Here is a 12,456-nt window from a genome sequence, read left to right as displayed (position 1 = left end):
ATATATATAAAAATAACAGCAGCCAGCAGCAGTGGTAGCAGTCTCTCAAACTGAGGATGATCTCTACCGTGGCTCTTTGATGGGTCTTGAGGTAACTTAAGAGTCCAATCTTGAGCCACAGACCCTTCCACTGAAGTTGTAGGTTTCTTAGCAGGGGAAGGTAGGCCATAAGCGTTTCTTTCCTTTTCTTTCCTCCTCTCTCTCTTCTCTTCTTCAAGGGGAACACACTTTACTCAAAATGGGCAGCCATTTGGTTAAGGTTATAGCACCATTGGAGTCAGTCAGCAGCCACTTTCTCACAAGTCTTGATGTTGGCATCCATTTTCTTCAATATGTCCTAGTAGCATTTCCTTTTGCCACCTCAAGATCTCAGGCCTCAAGATTACTAAACTGGGAGCAGAACACTTGTTTTGGAAATTAAGAGTTAGACATCCACACATAACATCCAGCCCAGCAAAGTTGGTGCTTCAGGATCACAACTCAATGCTGGTAATATTGGCTGGATGCTGGCATTTGTGCAGTGATTTTCGCATTTGATGTGGGAAGACTACACTGGAGGCATAATTGGTGATACATCTCCAGGCTTTTGAGGTGATGACAGTAGGTCACCCATGTTTTAAATCCATAGAAGAGAGTGGGGATCTTCTTTTTTCATGTCTCTATACCACATTTGACCATTTTGTTACACGTGTTTGTGGTTGTTTATTGTACTTTGGAAGATCTTTCACAGTACATGTCCCTTCCAACAGTGGGCATTGCAGAAGATGTTGCATAGTCTGAGGCTCTGTGCTGCAGTCACAGGTGGTTTAACCAGTGGTATAGCCCCACTTCTTCATTAGTTTCTTTGAACATCTAACTCCAGTGAGTAGGTGGTTGAGACATCACCACATTTACCATGGTTCGTAAAACCCTGGTGGTAAAGACTTTGCCACCGGGATGTCCATTTTTTTGCTGTTAGGCATTTTCTTAAGCCTCTTTTTCCACATATGTAGTTGCATCTCCTTGGTGTGGTATTCAGAGGCTAGGTAGTGGTGAGGAAGCTCCTGTGCGACTTCAGACATTTGTGGGCTGCGGGATGGTCATATAGCAGATGTCTCACATCTTCAGTTTGTATCAGTTGTTCTATCCTGCTGGCCATAGCTCTTCTGATCCAGAGATTCATGGATTGTAAGGCCAGAAAGGTCCTCGGAAGATCATCAGGTCCAGCCCCCTGCTCCAGGCAGGAAAGGTAACTGGGGGTCACGTGACCCCAACAAGGTGACTGTCTAGTCTCTGCTTGAAGGTTTCCAGGGTAGGTGATTGCATCACTTCTGGAGGGAGCTTATTCCAGTCTGGACACCCTGACTGTGAAGAAGTTTTTCCTAATGTTGAGTCTGAATCGATCTTCCAGGAGTTTGTGGCCATTACTCCTGGTTTTCCCCTTGGGTGTCCTGGTGAACAGTTGCTCATTGAGCCCTTGATGTACTCCCCTAGTGTAACGGTAAGTTGCTACCAGGTCCCCTCTCAGCTTTCTTTTCCTCAGGCTGAAGAGTCCCAGATGCTTCAGCCTTTCCTCATATGGCTTGTCTTTTAAGACTCTGATCATATGGGTGGCTCATCTTTGGACTCTCTAAAGCTTGTCCATGTCCTTGTTAAAGTGTGGTGCCCAGAACTGGATGCAGTACTCCAGCTGCAGTCTCACCAGTGCTGAGTAGACTGGAAGAATCACCTCCTAGGTTTTGCTGGAGATGCATTGATTGATGCATGCCAGATATTATTTGCCCTACTGGCTACAGCATCATACTTCCAGCTTATATTCATACTGCAGTCTATTATTACCCCTAGGTCCCTTTCATTCATGCTGCAAGTCAGTTTGGTGCCACAAAGCCTGTAGGTGTGTTGTGGGGTGCTCATCCCGAGGTGCAGCACTTTACATTTCTCAACATTGAACTTCATCAGGTTCTGATCTGCCCAACTTGCGAGCCTGTCTAGGTCCTCCTGTATCTGTAGCCTATCTTCAAGTGTGACCATGCTTCCCCATAACTTGGTGTAGTCCGGACCTTGGCCAGTGAACTCTTCACCCCAACATCCAAATCATTAATACTGCTGTTGAAAAGTACTGGACTGAGCACCGACCCCTGTGGGACATCGTTGCCCACTTCTTGCCAGGGTGACATAGATCCGTTCACTATGACTCTCTGGGTTCTACCTTGCAGCCAGTTTCTCATACACCTGACTGTCTCAGAGTTAAACTCACCATCCTCCAATTTTCTCTCAAGTACATTGTGGAATACTAGATCAAAGGCCTTTTGGAAGTCAAGGTATACAATGTCAACCTCCTTTCTCATGTCCAGGTGGCAAGTTACCTGGTCATAAAGGAGATGAGGTTGGTAAGACAAGACCTGCTTGCAATGAAGCCATGCTGGCTGTCATTCAGAATCTTACCTTCTGTAAGCTTATTGCAGATAGACTCCTTGATGAACTTTCTAGGAATTTCCGGAGGATAGAAGTTAGGCCTATAGTTGCCTGGGTCCTCACAACTGCCCTTCTTGTGGATGGGTGCAACATTGGCCCTCTTCCAGTCCTCAGGGATTTTCTAGGGTGCCATGAGTTGTGGAAAAGTTTTGCCAGGGGTTCTGCAATGACTTCAGCCAGCTCCTTCAGTGCTCTTGGATGAAGATCATCCAGTCCTGCTGATTTGTATACATTTAATTTTTTTAATTGGTCATATACCAATTCTACAGTAATAGTAGGGAGGTGATTATTTCTACCGTGCTCATCTTCTATTCTACCTGGTGCAGTTTTCCCCTTGGTCTGGTGAAAGACCAAGGTGAAGTAGTCATTTAGGAGTTCAGATTTCTCTTGGGTACCAGTAACCAGCTCTCCTGAGTTGTTGAGCAGTGGCTCCACACTCCCATTTGTTTTCCTCTTGTTTCCTATGTACCTAAAGAAGGACTTCTTGTTGTCCTTGATTCCTGTTGTCAATCTAAGTTTGGTCACCACTTTAGCCTGTCTTATCTGTTCCCTGAAAATGCAGGCCATTGTGGAATAGTTCTTCTTGGGGCCCACCCTGAGCTTCAATTTTTTATAAGCCTCTTTCTTCTTTCTTAACAGGACTGTGATTTCCATGTTTAGCCAAAAGGGCTTCCCAGAATTTCTGTTACCTTTTCTCTGCATGGGAATGGACTTCTTCTGTGCTTCAAGGATTGTGTCCTTAAGGGACAACCACTCTCTGTGTACATCTTTTGCCTTTGGTCCCTGGTCCCACAGCACTTCCCCTACTAGTGACCTAAGCTTGTTGAAATTTGCGTTTTTGAAATCTAAGACTTCAATCCTGCTATCTGATTTGTCTGCCTTACATTGGATAGTGAATATGATGGTTTCATGGTCACTGTTGCCCAGACTTCCCTCTATATTTAAGTCAGTCACAAGGTCATCTCCTTTGCCCAGGACCAAGTCTAGCAGACTGTCACCTTTGGTTGGCCCAGGCACCTCCTGAGTCAGGAAGAGCTCCTCAACACAGGTCAGAAAGGATCACAACCAATCCAGCTTGGCTGAGTGTTCCTCCCAGGAGATGTCTAGATATTGAAAATCATTCATGATGACCATGTCACATGCACAAGCAGCCTCAGTCAATTCTCAGGTGAACTCCAGATTGAGTTCCTCCTCTGGCTTGGTGGTCTGTAGTATACACCTACAATTAGGCCTCTCTTGCTGCATCTCCCCCACAAATTGAACCAGAGGGCTTCAAGCTGTCCATTTTTGAAGCTGATGTTAGCCTCCAAGGGGGTGTACTGCTCTTTCACATAGAGAGCAATGCCTCCACTTTTCTTCCCCACCTGATGTCAGGTGGAGTGATGCCAGCCAGCAGATACACATTGTTTAGGCTGGTAGCTTCAGACATCCTGTGATGCATCAGTAGCTTTCATTCAGTGTGGGGTCAAGTCCCGCAGCATGTATGGATCTCTCCCACACAGGTCATACATACTCAGAAGAGGAAAAGCTGAGAGCCAGAGCAGTGGTTCAGGTGGTTGAGGGGCTAGCTCCCCATTTTGAGTTGGGTATTGCTGGTTGAGCTAGCGGTTGGGCTCATAGTTTTTCTGATGTAAGGCACATACTTGTATTTTCACTGGGTTGGCATGTAATTGGTTTTTGATGTAGTATGAGGCTAGGTCAATGAAGGCCATATACAGGTCCTGGTATTGTTCCCAACACTTTTTGTGGATCTGGTGGACAACAAAGATCATATCAATTGCTTTACAGGATGGTCTGAAGCCACACTGAGATTCTGACAGGACTTTCTCAGCAAGAGGTAGAAGACAGTTCAGGAGGATGTGGGAAAGGATTTTCCTGCTGTTGAAAGGAGGGAAATATTTCATTAATTCCCACAGATGTATCCCCTCTCTTGAATATAGTCACAATGCTGGTAATCCTCAGACCCCAGGGATCTCTACTTTGTTCCAAGTGCAGAGAATAAATCTGTGGAATCTCAGTACCATTTCCGGGCCACCAGTCTTGTAGCTTTCAGCAGGTATGCCATCTGGTCCAGTGTCCTTTTTCTTCTTGGCTTCCTTGATGGCACACCAGACTTATTCTAGGATAGGAGGGTTGGAGAGGAATCCCTTTTAAGGGTGTTGGGGCATGGATTTGATGGTGATATCTGCCACAGTGGACTCATGGTTCAGGAATGCCTTAAAATGCCCTTTCCATCTAGCTTGGATAGATTTATCATCTTTGAAGAGCGTTGAGCCATTCTGTAATCGCAGAAAAGTAGGACTATGGGAAGTTAGGTTGTAGATGACCCTTTTTGTCCAGAAAAAGCTATGCATGTTATGTTTGTTGGCATAGAGCAGGATCTCTTTGGCTTTTTCTTGCCACCACTTATTTTTGATTTCCTGGATCCTCCTTTGAACTTTGGCTTTGAGGAGCTGATAAATCTCCTTCTTTTGCTGAGCTGAGGTGTCATCATGCAAAACAAAATGAGCCATTCTCTTCCAGTTGAGGAGGGCTTGGATCTTTGTGTCACTCTCATCGAACTAGTCTTGGTGTTGATGGGTGGCATAGCCAATAGGTTCAGCACAGGCCTTATGGACAGCTGCTTTAACCCCTTTCAGAGTTCCTCAATGTTGTCTTCATATGTGGATGGGGCAGAGAGCTTTCTGGAGAGGCACTGCTGGAGATTTTTACAGACCTTTGGGTCTTAATCAGATTTGGTGTTGAGAGTCCTTCACATTGCTTTTACCTGTTTTGGGTGTTTTGGAGAAAGCCAGATGTTTGTAACGGATCTGCCAAGACAGTGATATGTCCAGCAGTCTTTGGGTCTTTGCATGGTTCACATGATATGGACATCCATTTGATCACAGGCTCTAACAATAACATAGTAGAGGTGGTGCCACTGCTTAGAATAAGGATGTATCCAGGTTGTCTTGTATTTGTCACTCCATCTGAAGATGGTGTTCATGATGATAAGACCATGCTCTGCACATTTGCTCAGTGGAAAGATGCCACTGGAAATGGCTTTCCCTACTCCTTCCTTCCCAATGGTTCCATTCCAGAGTTCCAGGTCACATCTGACTTTGGCATTGAAGTCATTGAGGAGAATGATTTTGTCCTCCTTGGAAGTGTTAGTACACCATCAACCCAGAGAGGTTGTGGAATGGAACTCTTCTTTGACATCATTGTCAGCATCAAGCTTTGGAGCAAACGGACTGATGGTGGTGACATACTGGTTCTAACTGAGCTTAAGAGAAAGGTTCATAAGATATTTGTTAATGCCCACAGAGAGCTCTTTAAGTTGACTGATGAGCTGATTTTGAGGGTGAAGCCCATTCTGTGAATCCGTGTGTCCTGGGCCAGTTTCCCCTTCCAGAAGAAGATGTAGCCTCCACCTTCTTCCCTCAGCTGACCCTCATCCAGTCTTCTTGTGCAGAGCTGCAATGTTGGTGTTGTATCATATTATTTCCCTGAAGATGATGGCAGTTCTTTTTTTCTGGTAATTCATTGTCTTGGTTATCGATCAAGGTGAGAACATTCCATGTTGTGAAAATCATTGTCTTATTATTATTTTTTGACGGCAAAGAGAGTGATTACACTGGATGGAGTTATCCAGCTAGGAGCAGATAAGACAGCTTAGGTTTAGGGTGTCTTTTATAGCCCCTTCCCCATGTGGGGTGAGCAGTGGGTATCCTGAATAGGATTGCTCAGAATCATAGAATCATAGAATGTTAAGGTTGGTAGGGACCTCAGGAGGTCATCTAGTCCAACCCCTGCTCAAAGCAGGACCATCCCCAACTAGACCATCCCAGCTAAAGCTTTGTCTAGCTGGGTCCTCCAAGGATGGAGATTCCACAACCTCTCTGGGTAATCTGTTCCAGTGTTTTACTAACCTCCTAGTGAGCATTATTTCCCTAATATCTAACCTAAACTTCCCTTGCTGCAACTTGAGACCATTGCTCCTTGTTCTGTTATCTGCCACCATTGAGAACAGTGTAGCTCCATCCTCTTTTGAACCACCCTTCAGGAAGTTGAAGGCTGCTATTAAATCCCCTCTCATTCTTCTCTTTAGACTAAATAAACCCAGTTTCCTCAGCTTCTCCCCAGAAGTTATGTGCCTCAGCCCCCTCACCATTTTTGTTGTTCTCCGTTGAACTCTCTCCAATTTGTCCACATCCTGTCTGTAGTGGGGGGTCCAAAACTGAACACAGTACTCTAGATGTGGCCTCACCAGTGCTGAATAGAGGGGAATAATCATTTTCCTCAATTTCCTGGCAATGATCCTACTGATGCAGCACAGTATGCCATTAGCTTTCTTTGCATAAGGGCATACTGTTGGCTCATATTCAGCTTACTGTCCACTGTAACCCTTTTCTGCAAAGCTGCTGCTTAGCCAGTCATTCCCCAGCCTATACTGATGCATGGAATTGTTCTGTCCTAAGTACAGGACTTTGCACTTCTCCTTATTGAACCATATGCGATTTATTTTGGTCCAAGCCTGCAATTTGTCAAGGTCTCTCTGAATCCTATTCCTACCCTTCTGCATATCTACTACTTCCCGCAGCTTGGTGTCATTGGCAAACTTGCTGAGGGTGCACTCTATGCCATCTTCCAGGTCATTGATGAAGATATTGAACAAAACCAGCCCCAGGACTGACACCTGGGGCACTCCATGTGATACTGGCTGCCCACTAGACATTGAGCCATTGACTACTACCCTCTGAGCCAGTTTTCTATCCATCTTATCCAACCCATAGCTTCTTAGCTTGCTTGTGAAAATATTGTGGGAGACTGTATCAAAAGCTTTGTTATTGTTGCAGTCTTCTACTACCTTTACAACCATTGAAATCCTGACATCTTCTTCTGCCTGATCCACCATTGAGGACTTGGGGTTTGGACCATGATTTGCCCGGAACTTTCCCTCAGGCCTGTTTGCCATGGGTGATCCTGCCAGGAGTACAACACTTTGGGAGACACAGCTCTGAGGACCACTGAGACACAAGCCTTTCTACCAACTACAAGGTCTCAATTCATGGCAAGGAATAAATAACAGTGCTGTTTATCTCATAGTTCCATTTCTCCTAGGAGATATCCAGATGCTTTAAAAACGTATTAATCCTTGCCACATTTTAAGAGTGTGATAGATATTTTGATTTTTCAGATGAAGAATCTGAGACAGAAAGATTGAGTGATTTACCCAAGGTTACACAATGAATCAGTGGGAGGAGAAAACCCAGGAAGCCTGATCTCCAGTCCCTTGCATTCACTGCTTGACACTTATGGTATAAGAGGTACCCTCCTGTGTCTGCCAAAATCTCACATTGCCTTTCTTGTTTACAAAATGTGTTGCCTCATGTTAAAATATGTCATTTAATATGCTTATCATAAGGTATGCTCAAATAAGGGAAGAAATGCAAAATTACTAAAACTGCATTTGCTACAGTTTCAAGTTAAAAATTTCTCCCTTTTCTTAGTGCCCGAGTCTATATTCTTGGCTGTATGTATAAATGTTTATTAATGCTAGACACACTGCTGTTAGATAAAGAGGCAGTTCACCTCATGGTAGCTTCTTTATTTCAAAGACATAAGATATTTCAACTAAGATGGAAATGAAGTGTTTAAAAATCCCATGCTGTGAGTCCCTGATCATTGCAACACGTTCTACATTTCTAGCGGGGAATGATATTATTTATTTTTAAGAACATTCAAAGACTTCATCTGTGATGAAATAGGCACCTTGAGTTTTTAAAGGAGTCTCAAGAAAGCAGCTGTTCCATCATCTCTGAAAAACTGGAAGAACAGAGTCAGAAGACCAGAAATCAGAGCTCGGGCGTATGATATACTGGGGGGAATACAATGTGATGAAAAAATGGTAGTTTAAAAAAAAATCCTCCAGAGCAATTGAACTGTCAAAACCAAGAGCAAAGTACATGGCGTTGATAACAGCATTAGACACAGCAAATGCACACATAACTGATAGAATTTAGACCACTAGGTAAGCGGTTTTCTGCATCTGTTCACTGGGTGTTGGTAAGTTTTTGCCTTGTGGAAGTGCTTTAATGATAATGATACTATGGTCTACTCAAAGACAGCTCTGAAGCACATTACAAAAAGTGAACTGGGCCAGAGAGCTCCCATATAAGTTGGTTAAAGATGGGGAAATGTCAAGACAGAAAAGTTAACTGATTTGGACAAAGTCACAAAAGAGAGCCAAGACAGAACTCACAGCCCTAATTCCTAACCAGATGGTTTTCAAGAGCTTCTGTATCTAAACACAGCAAAGATTCTCAGATGCTCCAAATGTTGGTAAGATGAGTGGAAGTCAGGAGATAGGGATTATGTGTCTAGCTTTACCTCAAACCTTCCATGTGAGCTTGAGCAAATCACCTCAGTTCCCCTTCTTCAGTTTCCCCAACTGTAACATTCAGAGTAATGTTTCCTTCCCTCCAGTGAGTGATGTATGGCTTAGAAAGTGCTATAGACAGACAAAAGATTAGATATTAGTATGAAGTTCTGTTTGTCTATGGTAACTCCATATGATACTCCCAATGTCTGTAGCAGAGTTGTTCATGTTTCCACTGTGCTTTCATTTTCCTGTGCTAATAGAAGTGCATTAGTTCCTGCAAGAGGTTTTAGAAACTCCTAACTTTTGGCAGCACCTGCCTCAAGGATGCATCAGTGGCAGTAACTAAGCACTTAGGTGACTGTCTTAAATGGGCAGAAAAAGGCAGCCTGACTGGCAGTCACGTTCCAGTGTCTGCACATCTTTCCAGCATATGCTTTACTAACCTTGTGCCTGCTCACTCTCGGACAGCTTTCTGTTAGTAAGGCCCGTTCAAGCATATAATGGAGCTCCTTCCATTAAGACAGCTTTTCTTTCTCCAATTTATCTTTCAGGCTTCTTTTGCTGAAGGGATATGTATAAGTCTTTAAAGCATATGGCTGTGCCCTAGGTCTGGGTAGTGAGATAAGACTACCTTCCCTGCAGTCTTCTGTGCAGCCTTTGTGCATCTTGGCTCCAGGTGCAGGGTTTGGGTAAGAAAGGGACCATAATGGTTTCATGGGTGCTTCTTCATTACCTCTTCAGGAGCGAACATGCAAGATCTGCAAAGATTGTGGAATGGAGAGATCCTTGGCTAATGTCCCCTGCAGAGCTCTAGGTAGTGGGCCTTTAATGTCATGAAGGGATGGGACTGGTAAGGGCAAAGGGGAAGCAGGAGGGATTTTGACTATGATTTACAGTTTTTTGGTGTGTTTCCTAGGGCAATGACCCCTATTCAGGACTGTATGTATCAGCACAATCTTACCTTAAAGAGGCAGCAGAGAATTTCTGCTTAAACTGAGCATATGTGTTGTGTATTGTCTATGTAAAAATACAGAAACTGAGACTGGAAAACTTTTAAAATGCATTTTTAATTCACTTTTTTCCAATGAATCCTCTGTAACATCTGAGTATAAAATCAAAGAGTTGAGTAATGATGTACATGGCATGTTTACATTTTTATGGGAAGGACTCCTGCTTCTTAAACAGAATTTATTATTATGAGCAAACTGCTACATTAATTATTGAAGATCCATATATAGGTTTACATTTTTTCAGACCTTTGGCAAGGAAACATTCATGCATGGCATGCCTAAGCCGTGAGCTTTAAGATTTCTGAGGGAGGATAAAAAGCAAATAAGCTAAAACAAGAAGTCTGAGTTCCCTTAACTCTTTTTACTGGAGAAGCCTAGAGTATGGTCAACTACAACAGGCATTATCTAATTTTGCAAGTCATCTCAGTACAAAATGCTCAGCAGCTATTCCACATATAGACAAGCTTGTAGGGTTAGGCTCTTTTCCTGTTCAAAGATTCAAATTTTAGAAGAACATTTGGGGTGTATTTCATAGAAAACATATGAAGAGTAAAGACCCCTGGCAATAAGGACTGAATCTCAAGACTGGATCCCTCTCCCAAAAAAATGCCCTTCTTACTAGGTTCACACTCTGTCTTGCTGGCTTCCAGGACCATTCATGAATTTTACATTAGATGGTCATTGGTTAAAACCAGATATGAACTTGACAACAGGGATTGGAACCCAGCACTTTCTTCTCCCAGTGGAATGCCATAGCAAATGAGATGGGCTCTCTCTAGTTCACCAGTAGTTAGATCTGTCCTGGGAAGCACAAGTTTTAGGATTAATCCTTCATGAAGTGAAGTTGGCCTAGAACTCAGGGTGCTGACAGATGTTCAGCTCCCCTGCTGTAACTCATGGCGCTTCACAGAAAGTACCATGAGTTACAGCCCCCTCCCCCCGCAACACAGTAGATGTTTGTTCTTTGGTCTTGGGGATGGGTGGGGCGGGAAGCGGATTGAGATCCTCCTTGGAGCTGATCCAAGGGAGAGAGGCTGCCCTGCCACCCCCCCAGCTCTGGTACAGGTTGCAGGATGGGAGGTGGGAATGCAGGAGGGGAGGGAGCTCTGGTCTAGGGTTTGCCCAGCCAGCACTGGAGAGAGGGAGGGGTGGATTGGAGCCCTCCTCCATGCAGGGGTAAACAGGAGTGCCTTCATCTGAACCCTCATTAAATGAGGGTTAATTTGTCATGTGCTCAGGTATTTTTAAAGTGCTCTGCAGCTGTGCATGTATGTTACAGCATGGCTGTAGAGTGCTCTCAAGGGGCAGATCATGTGACAAATATAACTTCTGTCAATACTCAGATCCCTCACTTCTTGGGTCATACCACTAGGCTGTTGGGGAAGAGGTATCTTTAAAAGTATGCTTATGCTGAATGTGGTGCTGCTGTCATTTTTCCACATTTGGGTATGGGTATGTAAGTCTCTTAAGAGCAATCAATATTTCAACCTGATGGAAATGCCCCATCTCGAGCCCTGAGTCATATGCCTTAGCTCTGAGTTAGTAGCAGGGAGTGTTTTTACACATGTTCCTGGGGAGGCAGGGGTGCTTTAATTAGAACAGCTCTGAGACCTTTAGTCAAATGAGCTTTAGTTAAAATGCCCCTGCCACCATTTTGAAGAATGAGGATGCTAATACATGAGATACAGAGGCTGCTTGCTCCAGCAGATTCAATTAATTGAAGTGTAATTACAGTACATTGGAGCAGCCTTCCTGCATGTCTCCAGGCCCCCAGGAATTCAGATACATCCGTATACCTAATGTCCCTGACACTTGCCAGTGTATGCCTTCCAGACTGTTAGTAGTAGATGTTGAGGGGCCAGTCCTGCTCTTACAGGAGTCAGGAAAAGTAGGATTAGGCTAACTGCACATGCTTTATTTTAGATACTGGAAATAGAGTAATTGAAGTCAGTGTATGATGTTAAGCAATGTTTATGCCTTAGCAGGATTCAGGGTCTTGCTTTTAAACAATACTGTCTGTATCTGTTCTTTCAAATAGCTAAATTATTTCAAGAAGCAACTTTTCTATGGAATAACTGCATAATGTAAAGACAGATTTTAGTTCAGAATCCCCAAATGATCTGAGAGTTTCAGAACCTGAAGTTCTTGGAACATTGTTAGATTTCCAGCATCGGTCCAAATTATTGTTTTCTCTCAGTGGGAAAATAACTTCTGTTGAAAGATTTCCATCTTTTCTTCTTGTCTCTTTCTCTTCATAAACATTGAAAATATGTTTACTGAGGTAGAATTATGCTGTAATAAAATACCATATAACTACAACACAATTACTGAAGATGGTCTGTACATATGACTTAGACAACTGGTATTTAATTAGCAATTAGTTACTTTAATCTAAAGGCATATATTTCACTAGACTTTTTATGAGACTAGGCATAATTATTGGCCTAAAATTATGCACCAAAGCAAAAGAGCTCAGCTAAGCAGTTGATAATACCAAAAAGTATGTATTTTTAATAAGCCACTGGTATTTGCAAACAATCTAATAACTTTCTCACTCAGATGGAATTAAATCTGTGTTTGTGACATGAAGGGAAAAGCAATTGAGAAAGTGATTTGTTTGTAAGCTAA

This window comes from Gavialis gangeticus, unplaced genomic scaffold (assembly GCF_001723915.1).
Source record: "Gavialis gangeticus isolate Ggan-Ray unplaced genomic scaffold, GavGan_comp1, whole genome shotgun sequence".
Classification (NCBI taxonomy): domain Eukaryota; kingdom Metazoa; phylum Chordata; order Crocodylia; family Gavialidae; genus Gavialis; species Gavialis gangeticus.
The sequence above is the reverse complement of the archived record's forward strand: the minus strand, read 5'-3'. Positions refer to the sequence as shown.